Below are 11,662 nucleotides of genomic sequence, written 5' to 3'. Positions count from 1 at the left end.
ATCAGAAGTTCGAGAGATGGGGATTATGATATGCAAATTAGGCTTTGTTATCAGCGTTGACATTCGTTAGAAAGCTGAACCGAGGAGAGGTAACATGAAAAGGTGGCAACTCACCCCCCTCTAACCCTTTTAGCATAACCTCCCCTCTCCAACACATTGGCCTACCTAAGCCCCCTTTTTTCATTTAGATCAAAAGGTTACACACAACAAAGAAAGGCCTGTGTGGAAAAGAAAACACACACACACTTCTGTGTACTTTTACACAGTAAAGACTATTGATTGGTCAACTGCCCTAGAGGTGTGTGCACATCTGTACAGTTTGTGTTAATGTCTGGATTTGACCGTGTCCTTATGAGGTTGTCGTCTTTTATGATGTTTAGGCAGAACGGAGGTCTTTGCAATTACCAAACACTGTAGAAAGGCTTTCATGTCTCTCCCCTGCTGTGACAGGATAAGGACGGGGACACACACCTACACACATATACACACACACAAACACACACATACACGGAGAGATTGAGTCTTTTCAAATACACACAGAAACATGCATATGGTTGCCCCCCTGTTCAATCTGCATACCGTTCAGTTCAAAGGAGTCCAAGCGAAGTGGCGGTCTGTGCTACTTTTCCAGCTATTAGCCTGACCCACCATCTGCAGTGATCTACTGAGGAGTGGGTTTGTGAACTTCATAAAGCTTCAGAGTGGAGATGGGCTGTCTGGCCTTTGAGTTTAGCAGCAGGGGTCCTGAGTGCTTTAATGTGAATCATACTGTTAAATAACTTTTGAGAGGTAGAGGGAGCTACCGAAACCTTACAAAAGGCCAATCCCCTGTTATATAAGTGATAATTGGCCTAGTTTCTTTCTACACCTTGAGTGCACGTCAATGACAAAGACACTGAGATATGTAAAGGTGTAGACATCCTCATCATCCTCTTATCTTCATTTTAGTATGACTTGTTATATCAAAACATCCCTCTCTTATAGAAGAAAGGTATAACAAAACAAAACAACAAACAAAAGTCAGAAGGTCCATTTGTGTTCTGGGGCTTTCAACCACATACATGATCTTCATCGACGGTTGGGATTTGCCCGGTTGTCATGGAATTATAAATGGTAAATTTTCATTTTTTTCTGAGCACTTCAAAGTCTTCTCATCTGTGTTGGTTTGTAAGCTGAGGATTAAGGTGCATTCTTGACCCTGGAGACAGCAGTTGCAAAAACAATCTCCTCGCAAGGTTCATGTAGTAGCTGCTGTGTTTGATCATATGACATGGTCTTCATCAACAGATGGACTTTGCCCAGTTGTCATTAAGTTGAAAAAATAAAATAAAAATCAACTGCAGTTTCCAAGGTCAGGAATTACCTTTGACATGTAATATATCTTTTCAATAATCAATCATTTCTGAAACTGCTGTAATTTCTACCAGAGAGCATTTTTGTAACAAGCTAAATTTGGATGTGATCATTGCCTTTTTACAAGGTGTAAGGAGAGGATAAAAGTGTGCTTAGTTGAACTATGTGCTCCCTATGGCCTGAAGGTGGTGCTGCTAATCCACATCCCAGTTACCAATGTCAACCCCACTATGAGCAGGGTCCTGCAAGTATTCAGGTGCTTTGCAATGCAGCAGATATGGTTTGCATGCACACTTTGCAGTCAGATAACTGCTATAAATGAGGTGGAATCGTTTTGACAAACTAGGACCTCAATGCGCCTAACAGGACACAACGTTTATGAATGGAAATAATTTTTTATTTACATTCCTTCAAACCTTTCAAGTTATACCTGGCTTGTATTAATGTAAGCAGTTGTAATACTGCTCAAATAAAAGACTCATATGTTAACCACATTTACTGGAACAAGAAACTGATGACGATTCAAGGAAAAATGTACATTTTTAGTGATAATATACATATTGTGATTGTCATACAATGTTATTTAATAATAAAGGTAGAGAGTGCAAAAGAAATATTGACACAATAGAATGTCTTTTATTGCCATTATACACATGTACAACGAGATTAAAAGCAACTCCTTTTTCCAGTGCCAACATGTAGGCTACGTAAAAGAAATGTAACAACATGGAATAAAATAAAGTAAGTAGTGCAAAAAGAAGAAGAAAAAGGGGGGGGTATACATGTATACGCTATATACATATATACAATAAAATAAAAAGATAAGTAAAGTTGTATATACAGTGTGGAGTAATGGTATTGCACAGTATACAGATATTGCACATTAGTGAAATTGCACAGTATTATCAGTATTATCAATAGTATTAAATATTAAATATTGCACAGTAGGTGGGTAGAGGAAAGTCCGGGGGTTTGTGGGTTAGACTGAAAACAAAAGGATATATTTAAATGCCAACTCATCAAATATGACTCGCAAAGCCAACACATCAACTGTCTGCACCACTATCACATGCTGAAAACAAATGATCAGTTAAATGTAATAAGAAAACATATTGTCTTCTATAAACCTATTAATTACTACTCATCTGTGTTTTCGGGTGCTGATAGGAAGCCTTCTGAATCGAGGAAAGTGAGGCAAGCTTCATTTATAGCACGTTAAGGTCCACACGCAAGGTGCTTTATGTGAAGAGGAAATAACGAGAACGAAAAAAGAAGAAAAGGGGGGACATTTCCTGATTTCTGATCAGGAAATAAATATATCAGTTTTACTGTAGGCATAGCTGGGGCTGAAGCATGCATCGGTGTCCACTAGATGGAACCCTTCACCTCTCAGATGGTTCTGCTCTCATGTTGCTGCTGAGAATCATCTCAGATGCATCGATCAACGTTTGTAGATCAGTCAGGATCAAATAATGTGTTACAGGTGGTGTCAGGTGGCTGTGCAGACTGACGCCTCTGCGCTCTCAGTGGGGATGCAGCACTCACGTGGACAGCTTCCCCTGACGTAATCACCTCAGCCCGGTAGGTGGCAGCCTGTTCAAGCAAATATAATCAGATGTATCTACTGGCCACCAGTAATACTGTACACCTGGTGGATCTGATCCAGGGGTGTCTGCAGTCTTACTATGTGGTTTTATTCATTTGTTAAAATGGCTCCATCTAGCAAAGGATATTTGTATTGGTTTTGTTTTGACCTTCACTAATCCAGTGGCCTTAATTAAAGGGAGACAAGGTTGTTAGTGCTGTTTGCGGAGGGGAATCCGCGTCTTACAGGCATGCTGCAACGCCATGACGCAATTCACACTCTCCTGCTGCAACACAATAAAATATGTATCACCAGAGTGCCGACGATGGGATGCTTCTTTGGGTGTAAATATCAGTTAAATGGTGAAGAGGGGAGGGGGGTGTGGCATTGACCATCACCCATTCACCAAAACAGTACACGCCCAGAGCTCGTGCATTTGTGGCGTAAAAAGCCGCGCCGGGGATCCGGTTTGGTCACTGTCAAATCTGCTCTTGGACTCTCGCTGGGTGCACAGGCCAGTCAGCCCGTCGGCAGCCCGCCGTGCTCCTTCCCTCCGCAGGCTCCGGGCTGCACGCAGGGATCCTCATCGCATTACGCAGATTCGAAGCCTGGACGCGGAGCGAACCAAAACCAATGGCCTGCACATGAAGATGCGATAACTACAATACGATTTAAGGTGCGTTTGCTTTTTTTTTTCGTCGGTTTGATTTGTGTGTCAGCTGTTAGGTCCATGGGTGTATTACAGTTCAAGACATAAACCAGGGAGCTAAAGCCAGGATGCGAAGAGGACAAAGGGGCGGATGGAGCCACAGAAGCCGTAGCTTTAAATATTTTGGTTTATTAGTGTTAATAAAAGAAAAGCACGAACAACAACCACATGGAACAAAGCTGTCAGGATGCTACAGTATGACCCAGTGTACTTCCCTATTAAAGCGAATTTCTGTGGCTGTTTCAGATTTAAAATCCTCACAGTGTTTGGATCATGTTGTCTGCCACAGCTGTGTGACTCCTGTAGGTCTAGGTAGGCAGCTGATGCATCTGTGGAGCAACTGTGGCTCATTATCTATATAGCCTGCTGTAAACTGTACAGAGCTATACCCAATCCTCTCCTCTCTTCGTGGTTCCCTTCCAGTAGCAGGCCACAGCATCATAGCCACACAAGGCATCGATCACCTAGACTTTCATCTCTGTGTCACCTAGTCACGCCAAATCCCCTCTTTATTCCAGGGATAGATCACCGAAGGCCTGTACAACATTGCTTATCAGATCATTTAAAGGAAGTTTGTGCACAGTGTCCTCCTGAAATGTTTTCTTAAGGAGCTGTAATGTGACTTCTTATACAGGTGTGTATATGGACCTGTTTTTTTTCCATCTATCACTCGTCCACCCTTATATTCCACTCAAATGGGCTGTTTCATGCAAGACACCATTTCACAACATTAGAATAAGATGTTATTTATACATAACATCTTGTTAATTTACAGTGGAACAACTGAGGCTGGTCTGAAAGTAGATGGCAACAGTTGTGCGTTACCTTACCATTAAACAAATGTATCTCTCTGTCTGTTTTTTTAGGCATGTTAGCGCCATGAGTGCAGGTTGTGTTGAAATAGATTGAATGCCTTCAAAATCTCAAGGTAAGACTTCTCTTCTGCTTTGACCGTGTGTGTGTGTGTGTGTGTGTGTGTGTGTGTGTGTGTGTGTGTGTGTGTGTGTGTGTGTGTGTGTGTGTGTGTGTGTGTGTGTGTGTGTGTGTGTGTGTGTGTGTGTGTGTGTGTGTGTGTGTGTGTTAGTGCTGGAATTGATCCATGGCATTGAACATGTTCTTCATCTCCACCGAAAGCAAAGATGTATGTTTGAATACATTTTCACATGCTGCATTTATGACTTTTTTTATACAAATATCTGTGTCCCACACTGAGGTGTGGTTGTAAATGAAGGGGGGTTTGTGTCAGCAAGTCTAAAGGGAATAACCTTTTAATTAGACAAATTGCTATGAGGGTAAAAGAAACATGGTGACAGCTGAACCATCTGAATAAGCGATTGGTTGTGGCTAAAAAGGGGTTTGATGTCTCAGTCACACATTGCTGGCTGGGGCAGTGTACATGTTTATGTGCATATGTGATGTTGTTTTTGAATTGATAATTGAGGGCAGTAGTAGAATAATCTCTTTTTGTAATGATGACTTAATCATAAATGACGTTCAAAGTTAAAACTTGAATTTGTAATTAGTTTGAGAGTTCTGCATGGTAACTGCTCTTCAGAAATAAGGGACATAAGTGTAGTCAGAGCCCAATAGTCATGCAAAGTGAAAAGGCACCATCAGCAGGAGATAAGGAAATAAGAAAAATAGTAATATGTACAAGAGGAAGGGGCTTGAGGTAGCCCAAATAGCTCACTATATATTAATTCAATTCAGTGTATTGTTATTTATAGTGAATTATCACCATGGAAAATTGTCTCAGAACACTTTAGCCCATGTAAAAGGCAAAGTTAACTATTAAATATCAACAACACAAAAAGGAATATAATTGGAACAACACAGGTTAAGATTGTTAAAACATGAAATAAAACAACAAAGGATAGTGCATAACAAATTAAACAATAAATCAAGGGTTTAGAGGTTATTGATTTAAAACATGTCCATAATTGTTTGAATAAAGAAATGTTTTAAGTCTGGATTTAAAAATGTCCACTGAGCCTGCCTCCTTAACGTTGGATGGAAGACCATTCCAGAGGAAGGGTGCACGAAAGGCAAAGGCCCGGTGACCAGCTGATCTTTTTTTTTAATATTTGGGATGTTCAGGAGACCAGCATCCATTAGATTTCTGTAATAGTAATCAACCATGGGTATTCCTCCTACTCAGGTAGGATATTAACTAACTAACAATATATGTATGAACTCTGAGAAAAACCCTGGAGGATAGATTTGAAGATGAATTATACTAGAGAATAGTATAGATATGTGTTGTTCCTGTTTGAGTTTTCATAAGTTGAGATAATCGTGTGTTCCAGCTAATTGTTGTTAGACTTTAACTTTTCCTCCTAAATATCAAAATGAATCAGTAAATACTGTCACACTATTGCCTTTCACTTTCATTTTCTCATTTTGTTTACCAGACAGGAATTTTGTCCTCAAATGTGCAATTGAATGTAGCGTTTCCCTTTATTCTGAAGGTGAAAGCAGATCCTTACATGATAAGAAGGGCAGCGCCTGCCGAGCAACGTTGTTAAAAACAGTAGCATCCCACAGGCATTGGTGTGCTGTATTTTACCTGCTCTGACTGATCTGGATAGCCTGACAAGCCAGACCCACATCAAGATGTTGGGTCTGGGAACTCACCATTGACAGGGCTCAATCCGAGGGGCGGGATAAACGGTTGTCTTTCAAATTCCCTCTGAACGCAATAGGATAGCGCTACAACCAGGCAGAGCAACGAAGAAGGTAGCAAAGCTAGTTGATAAATTAAACTTTCGCCGGCAAAACTCAGAATACATCTTCCTTTTCCTTTTTTAAGAATGATTTCAGTGCCATTCTTTGTTCTTTTCTCAAAGAAAAGCTTAACTCCAAATCTTCCAGAAGACCGCTGTTCCCAGCAGCAGCAGCAGCCATAAGCCCGCCCACCGACTCTATACACGATGACAACACTGTGCTTCCAACTTTGTGGCAACAATTTTGGGAAGGCCCTCTCACAATTCAACATGACAATGCCCCCATGCACAAAGCAAGATTCATAAAGAAATCCTGGTTTTGTGTGAAATAACTTGACTGACCTGCACAGAGCTATGACCTCAACTCCATCTAACACCTTTGGGTTTAGTTGGGCCACCTGCAAGCCAGGCCATATTTCCCAACATTGGAGCACAACTTCATTGATGCTCTTGTGGCTGAATGGGAGTAAATTCCTGCGGCCAGGATTCAAACATTTTGTCGAAAGCCTTCCCAGAAGAGTGGAGACTAAACGACAGAATAGGTTGTTTGCCAATGACTCCCAAAAATGTTTTAAACACGTGACCATAACACGTGACTGCGGTGGCAGTTTTAATCATGTGACCGTTGTATTTACCGTAATGGACGCAGTTTCAAACAAGTAGTTAACATTGTGAAACGGAACTAGTTAGGTTTAGGCACTAAAATACTTAGGCTTTAGGCAACAAAAACGATTAAAATTAGTCACGGTGTAACTACGTTGAGTCACAGATGTAACTATGTTATAAACTTAATGATGTCACAGACTAAGGTCTGTGTCAAAGTCCTGGGTGACAGGATCTGTGTGTGGAAAGAGATGTTCTACTATCACTAGTGGGTGTCCTCATACGTTTGGCCATGTCGAGCCTGTGGTCAGAGAGCCAGTAAAATGCAAATGTGATCTGCAACAGCCACACTGCCATACTGATGTTAAGTGCTGCAGGAAGCGTGACTTTGCTTATGGATTGGTTTGCGAGATAACTGACAAGCAGCACTATGTTGAGGGGAAAGGACACACACACACACACACACACATGCACAAATGCATTCACACCTTATCCACACACTGTGTTTGAATGAAAAAGCCAGCGGAGCAGCCATCAGTGCATGTCACTGTGACAAGCAGCCACAAGTGTCACAGCTAATGGCTTCTGATGCTGCCGTGTGTCCAGCTATTGACTGGAATATGAATTTAATAAAAGCACACTTACAAAGCACATACTCAACTCAATAGCCCAGCTATCCTATAGACAGTCATTCTGCTGAAGATACATCTGTTTGTACTTGAGAGAGAGAGAGAGAGAGAGAGAGAGAGAGAGAGAGAGAGAGAGAGAGAGAGAGAGAGAGAGAGAGAGAGAGAGAGAGAGAGAGAGAGAGAGAGAGAGAGAGAGAGAGAGAGAGAGAGAGAGAGAGAGAGAGATTTTCTGTTATTGCAGCTATCCCGTCAACCAGGAAGTTAACGTTAGAGAGAAAGGAGGAAGTATTTTTTGACAAGATCACACAAAGAGATTTGACCTACACACTGAACACACACTTGGTATGTGCACGGTAGCTTGGCGTTATGCTGTATGTGTGAGGTGCACCTCACCCTTGCCGAACCAAAACAAACAATCAATTCTACTAAAAAGTATTGTCTGTGTAGCCAAAGCCTGATATATCTTATTTCGGTATGCCGTAGAGCTCTATAGTTGTTTTAAAACACACTGAGCCATACTGAGCAACAGGTTCCTTTATTACCATGAACACACAGTTTATTTAGATTTTATCACACATACACTGTCTTGCTGCTATACATAATCACTAGAGCAACAAATGTGTTAATGCACAGCTTTAAAATTGAGTTTGAGTAATGTAATGCTAAAAAACCACAGTGTCCAGCTGTTTTAGGAAATTACTTAGTCTTTACAAAACAAAACAAAATATTTGTTTTTAATATTTACATCTTTAGTGGGAACCAATGGGCTTGTACAGTACCTGAGTGCCACAGACCGGGTAGGGAAGTGTTGAGAGATGGACTGACACATTGTTAGTTGTTTTTGTCTTTTCGTGGGTTTTGTTGACATTAACAAAAAATAGAATAATGCCAGCCTACACAGTACATAGTATATGACACTGTGAGGTATGAAAAGTGTCACAGACTCCAAGTTATATGGTTATTATTAGCTAAAGTGAATTGTTGCATCTATCTAAGTTTTTTTAGAAAGTAAGTTGGACTTTCACCTATTACAGGTGGATTTCTGTGAGATTCTGCATGTTCAGCCTTATCTTAATTCCCCCGAGATGCTACTATTTGATAACTGTTTCATGGCTGTTCTACTTAAGGGGAAGAAAAGGAGCTTTTCAGTTTGAGTTCAGAAAAATGTCAACTGGCTCTCACTTACCAGTACTTCTGACTTTGTGAGATCACATACAGAAAGTTTAATACAGCAAAGAATCCAGGTTTCCCTTTTGTTATTTCATCAAATTTATATGCTAATTCTGCTCAGTGTCTGTGCTGATGCCTTGATTGTGTGGCATATCACTGTTAAACAGGGGGGGGTATATTGTTAAAGATATTTTAAACTGCTTTCAGCTGCTACTTTAAGCTGCTTTCAGTGACCAATAATCTTGTAATGATGTCGGTCTGATGGCAGTGCTGCTTCTTGAAGTCAGGCAGGAAGTATTTGGGGTAAATACGGTGTGCAAACACAAATGTAAATGTAATTTAAATAGTTTATTTTGTTATCACCATAAAAGCTTGCAACAACTTTACACAGTGATCCATGAATACTAATTTCAAACATTTAAGATTCTTCTACTTTCTTCCCTTATTAACTACAGGCTATTATGTCTACGTCCTCATTTGTCTGTAAATACACTCACAATTGATGTTTTTCTATCTTTCTCTGTCTCTGCCCCCCACGTCTCCCTCCCTCCATCACTCCATTCATCATGTAATTGGTTGGATTATGACTGTTTGCGGGCTGTCAAGCATCTTTTACACAGATTATATATTGCTTAATTTTTGAATGACTGGTTGTTTGTATGTGTTCAGTCAGGAGTCAGGACTGCATGTTTATCCACCTTTTGATCTCTAAACTGTCAAATCGGGTTAGGCGGCACCAGACATCGATATTTAATGCAAATCCGTTATTTATAAAAGTGAAGCATTAAACCCATATGACACTACCTAAGCAAATCTACAGCTTGTAATTATGAAAACAAGCACATTTAGACTTTACAGAGAGGATCAGAGTTAACAGCTGAAGTTGTCAGTAGAAAGTGCATTGATGTTGACAACCATAATTAGAGGTTATAAATTGATCAGGCGCTCTTTCATCTTTGAGAAGGTGTTCCCCAGTACAGCTAAATGATGTATAAACACACTTTCTGTCTTTCACCCATCTCAAAGAGGTAGATCAAAGCCTTTTCAATTCTTTTTGGTGCTTTGGTTTAGTGTGCACGCACGCACGCACGCACACACACACACACGTCATTGACATAATGCATTCCCTAGACCCTTACCTTAACCTTAACCATCACAACTAAATGCCTAACCTTAACCCTTACCCTCACCCTAACCCTAACCTAATTATAACCCTAATCCTACAACCAAGTCTTAACCCTCAAACAGCCCTTTAACCTTGTGGGGTCCAGCATTTTGGCCCCACAAGGCTGTCCGGACCCCACAAGTATACTGTATTTCCGGTTTTTGGACCCCACGAATATAGTTAAAAGAGAACACACACACACACACACACACACACACACACACACACACACACACTGAAAACCATTCACTGAAGATGTTAACTAACACTCCACATACTCTGAGGACACCAGGGTTATACTGTGAGGAGAAGCTGCTTTGCCAAACAAAAAGCCACGGGGATAAGTGGAACAAGATGAAAGATTCACTGTTGGCATGGCAACCACCAAATGATCTGTATGGCAAGGTCTGATGTTTGATGTGTTTACGGTGGATTCTGGGTTAGAGAGAGAGTGGTGAAGAAAACTGGTTTGATCCAGCACAGCTGCGTGAGTGCTCTTTATCTCCCTGGCTGTTGTTTTATTGTTGTTTTGTTCTCTCTCCTCCTTTCGTTAAGAGATTCAGAGCAGCGGTGGTTCTCACCATCAAACCTCTTTCCTCTGATGCTGCTGGAGCTCATAATTCTGCCAGTCGATGCACTCCAAACCTGGAGCAGCACTCGTGTGTTCATACTGTATGTGCTTTTGGAGGTTTGAGTGCATGTCTGTTGCTATTCTGCAATAATGGTCTAACAGGAATATTGACACAACACACGTTAATAGTGTCAGTATTTTCCCCTGTCAATATGATGGAGGTCCCCACTCCCCTACTGGAGCAGCTCCATCAAAACTGTCTCTGAAGCCTGTGCAATCACATTTTCTTTGTGTGTTAATTTTTTATTTGATTTGAATGTTATATTGCATTTTATATGAATAATTCTTTATCAGAGGCCAAAGACATGCAATAAGTGTTTTTGGAGTAATATGTCCCACATGCTGTATCACAGGAATTTTTTTACAAACTCCAACATTGTAGACATTTATTTTATATTAATCAATAATATTGACAAGAGCTGATACAATTATTCAATTGGCAAGCAAAAGAAAAATAATTGGCAACAATTCAAATAATTAACTATTTCAGCAAAAAATGCAACAAATTGAATGGTTCCAGTTTCTCAAATGTTAAGTATTTTCAGATTGTCTTAGTGTTATTAAAATGAATATTTTAGGGTTTTTCGGACTGTTGGTCAAATAAAACAAGCAATTTGAAAAAATCAGCTAGGGCTGTGGGAAATTGTAATATTTATTTGTTCACCATATTCTGACATTTTATAGAATAATTGATTAATAGAAAAACAATTCTCCCTTTAACTGATAATGACAGTAGTCGCTAGTTGCAGCCCTATTGGCATAAAAAAAATTGTCGTTTTAATTTAAAAAAGATTTGGTACAGTTTTGGTCAAACCTTGACTGGCTTGTGTGCGGCAGATACTGCCGTGGAAAGAGCAGTCATGCTCAAAACTTTGTGCTTGCGCCACTTTTTTTCATCAGTCAGACATCTCCCTTGAGGCTCTGTCCTTTTTTTTTTCTCCATGCATCTCTTTATTCCTCCATCTCTCTGTCCGTCAGCAAGAGCTTTAAGTGGCCAGCCATGTGTTATGGGACTAACACCTAGACAGCCCCCTGGAGCTATTTTAAGAACTGCTGCTTGTGTTTGCTACCTCAGAGTCAGGTCTTTTGTAAGT

General features: G+C 40.4%; 1 protein-coding gene across 3 annotated transcripts in view; it reads left to right on the top strand.

Moving 5' to 3' along the window:
* Positions 1 to 3,203: 3,203 nt before the first annotated feature.
* Positions 3,204 to 11,662, top strand: part of tex2 (testis expressed 2) — a 28,835-nt gene continuing 20,376 nt past the window's right edge. For all 3 annotated transcript variants that reach the window (XM_028599544.1, XM_028599543.1, XM_028599545.1), the window contains exons 1-2: positions 3,204 to 3,614; positions 4,514 to 4,575. The gene's annotated coding sequence lies outside the window, so the exon portion shown is untranslated. The remainder of the gene's footprint in view (positions 3,615 to 4,513; positions 4,576 to 11,662) is intronic.

Source organism: Perca flavescens, chromosome 15 (assembly GCF_004354835.1).
Source record: "Perca flavescens isolate YP-PL-M2 chromosome 15, PFLA_1.0, whole genome shotgun sequence".
Classification (NCBI taxonomy): domain Eukaryota; kingdom Metazoa; phylum Chordata; class Actinopteri; order Perciformes; family Percidae; genus Perca; species Perca flavescens.
This window is presented reverse-complemented; position numbering and strand designations above follow the sequence as displayed.